The sequence below is a fragment of the Schistocerca americana genome, chromosome 7 (assembly GCF_021461395.2).
Source record: "Schistocerca americana isolate TAMUIC-IGC-003095 chromosome 7, iqSchAmer2.1, whole genome shotgun sequence".
NCBI lineage: Eukaryota > Metazoa > Arthropoda > Insecta > Orthoptera > Acrididae > Schistocerca > Schistocerca americana.
The window spans coordinates 618,997,237-619,000,875 of NC_060125.1; the positions used below are offsets into that span (position 1 = coordinate 618,997,237).

General features: G+C 43.0%; 1 pseudogene; it reads left to right on the top strand.

Annotated features, from left to right (window-relative positions):
* Positions 1 to 876: 876 nt before the first annotated feature.
* Positions 877 to 993, top strand: LOC124623267 (annotated as a pseudogene).
* Positions 994 to 3,639: the final 2,646 nt, after the last annotated feature.

Below are 3,639 nucleotides of genomic sequence, written 5' to 3' on the forward strand. Positions count from 1 at the left end.
ATTTTAGAAATTTTCAATTGATGCTGACTCGTCAGTTGATTAGTTTAGTATTTAAACAGTATAGTAGCATAGGCTGGTGCTGGCACCCATTAAGAAGCGAATGCTCCCGATTGTCCCAGGATCCACCTCGCAAGATGCATATAGCGAACTAGCAGAGGCCAAGGCTGCGGTCTATTACGAAAGTGATTATTTATTAATCTCAAATCAAAATCGTTAATTCCCTAATATCTAATCAACGCTTCCCTCCTTACAGTCAAATTCTGTCATAAATTTATATTTTCCCCGATTAGGTTCAGAACCTGCTCATTAGTTAACCGAGATTCACATTTTAGCGCGTCGATGGGGGTTCATCGAATCACCGACAGACTTTTTTCCATCGTTCCACTCTGGAAGCGCATGCGGGAAAATCGAGCACTTACTCTTTCCGTGCAATTTCTGATTTCTCATCTTTTATTACGATGACAGATTCTCCCTACGTACGTAAACGCCAAACAAATATTTTCACATTCGGGGGAGAAAAGCTGGTGATTGAAATTTCGTGAAAAGATCTTGCCGCAAAGAGAAACTCCTTTATTTTTATTACTGCCACCCCAATTCGCTTGCGATACCCGTGACACTCTCTCCCTTATTTCCCGACAATACAAAACGAGTTGCCCTTCCTTTAACTTTTTCGATGTCCTCCGTCAGCCCTATCCGTTAAGGAGCTCATACCAAGGAGCAGTGCTCCTGATGATAAAGGACAAGCGTTAAGCAGACAGACTCTTCAGTAGATCTGTTGCGTGTTCTAAGTGTTATGCCAATAAAACGCAGTGTTTTGTTCGCCTTCCTCACAACATTATCTATGCGATAGTTTCCAGTTATGTTGTTAGTAAACTAGGCAACGGCCTTGCCGCAGTGGATACACCGGTTCCCGTCAGATCACCGAAGTTAAGCGCTGTCGGTCGTGGCCGGCACTTGGTGGGTGACCATCCGGGCCGCCATGCGCTGTTGCCATTTTTCGGGGTGCACTCAGCCTCGTGATGCCAATTGAGGAGCTACCCGACCGAAGAGTAGCGGCTCCGGTCAAAGAAAACCATCATAACGACCGGGAGAGCGGTGTGCTGACCACACGCCCCTCCTATAGCCGCATCCTCACTGAGGATGACACGGCGGTCGGATGGTCCCGGTGGGCCACTTGTGGCCTGAAGTGCTTTGTTAGTGAACTAGGTATTTAGCAGAACATTATAGCCCTTACATTTGAGTGATTTATCGTGTAACCAAAATTTAACGTATGACCTTAGACTTTTTATAGTTTAGAGTCAACAGCCATTTTTATCAAACCCTTTTACAAATGGTTTTGATTTTCTGGTGATTCATAAAACGGTAAATGACAGCATCATCTGCAAACAGTCTAGGAAGGCTATAATACTTCGTTGCCGAACGCCAGATATCACTTCTGTTTTACTCGATGACTTTGTCAGCTACTATGAAATGTGGCTTTCCTGGCAGGACGTCACGAGTCCATTCGCACGACTGAGATAATACTCTTTAGACACGCAACTTGATTAGAAGGTGCTTGTGAGGAACGCTGACAATAGCCTTCTGGAAATCTAGAAATATGTAATATTCATCTAATCTTCAGCATTTCCCTTTGACGTTCTGAAAGGTTCTGTTCTCCCCTTGTGTGTAATCTTTGTGGTACACGTTCACACTCCATACCAATGTTTTCACGAAAGATTTTCTAAAACTTGAAATTATTCTCATTGGTAACAAATTTCTTTTTTTTCCGGGAAAGGTTTCTCATTTTTTTTTTTTTTGCTTCCTCTGTCGTATACTATTTTGTTGCCAAAATAAAAAAGAAACTATTCAACTACTTTCATCGCATCGTTTCGTGTTCTCATTCGTAACACATTTTTTTTTTCGGGAAAGATTTCTTTTTTAATTTTTTTGCTTCCTCTGTCGTATACTATTTTGTTGCCAAAATAAAAAAGAAACTATTCTACTACTTTCATCGCATCGTTTTCTCATCTGGTTTCCGTAGCATCACTTAACCCGACAACACTCCATTACTCATGTTTTACGTTTATCCGTGTCCACATTGTAACCTTTTTTCGAAACAGTACCCTTTTTCTACAGCCAATTTTCCTAGTCAACGACCACCACTGACGGAATTAACAGTTCATGGGGAAATCTTCGTTTCCCTATTTCTCCTTCCTGTACTTTAGTTCCTGTTCCAGTTTCCGCTTGGTTTCCAGCATTGCGTGCTCAATGTACAGATTGAATAACGGTGCGGATGCGCTAAAACTGTGTCTGGCTCCGTTCTTGGCTTAGTCTCCCTTTCGTGTTTTTGACTCATAATCACAGTCAGCTTGCTGTGCAAGTGTAGACAACCGTTCACTACTTGTATTTTAAGTGTCATATTCACGGTAACATGTCAACAGAACAACCCTTGTTTTTAGTAGTAGTAGTAGTAGTAGTATGGTAGACTGCCTTGTTCCAGTGATTTACCGCACATTCCTGTATCATTTCGTTTACAGTTAACGAATGTACGCTGCAGTCTTCCAAGTAAGGAACATGCAGCTTGCAGCGGAGCATTATAAATCAACACTCCAGCCCAAAACTGGACTGTTAAATCACGGCCTCCGTTTTACGCGGTCACAGAGGCCGGCTTGAGCGAAATTTGTGTGTCTGTCTTACGGGAAAAAAAAAACGGACTGCCCCCATTCTCTATCGACAAACTTTCAGGCGAAGATCGGCGTTGTTTGCTGAGGAATTTGATAATAACGACCTCTCGTCTACTAAGCAATGCGATTTAATATATTTAGGGCGTTTGCAGTTTTGCTGTTTGTATCTTTCTGTTGTGTTGTAGCAAATATCGTGTAGTTGACGTTTGTGGTACTGCGATCGTTTGATATTGTGGCAGCAACGAGTCACAGTCGAGTTGAGTGCGTGTCACTTAATAAACATGTGTGACATTAACCTCGTGAAGTGTTTCAGTAACTAATGATACTTCTTGATAGGTTTAACTATGTAAACTGTTTCGAGCTCGAAAGTACCAGAGTCAGGATATGAATCTACGTACAATATGATGCAAGAGGCCAGCACGGCTATGTTTGTCCTTACGGATGATTACGCATTTATAATTTACGTCTAACGTTTTCAGAATGGCATGAAATCTAAATTGTATAATTATACTGACAATAAACCAAGAAGCTGACACCTGTACGTGGTTATGGAATCAGGTCAAAAATATTTCTAAGGTATGCTGTAGGGTCAAGCCTTGCTTATTCCTAGATTTCCCTGGAACTGTTCTAGCCATCAGATACGTTTGGGATGGACATATAACTGTGGCAGGAAGAGAACCGGCCACCACCAAGTTGGTTGGTTGGTTTGGGGAAGGAGACCAGACAGCGTGGTCATCGGTCTCATCGGATTAGGGAAGGATGGGGAAGGAAGTCGGCCGTGCCCTTTCAGAGGAACCATCCCGGCATTTGCCTGGAGTGATTTAGGGAAATCACGGAAAACCTAAATCAGGATGGCCGGACGCGGGATTGAACCGTCGTCCTCCCGAATGCGAGTCCAGTGTCTAACCACTGCGCCACCTCGCTCGGTCCACCACCAAGTAGTTGCTGCTATTAAGTTGCCTTATTTCCACGCAGC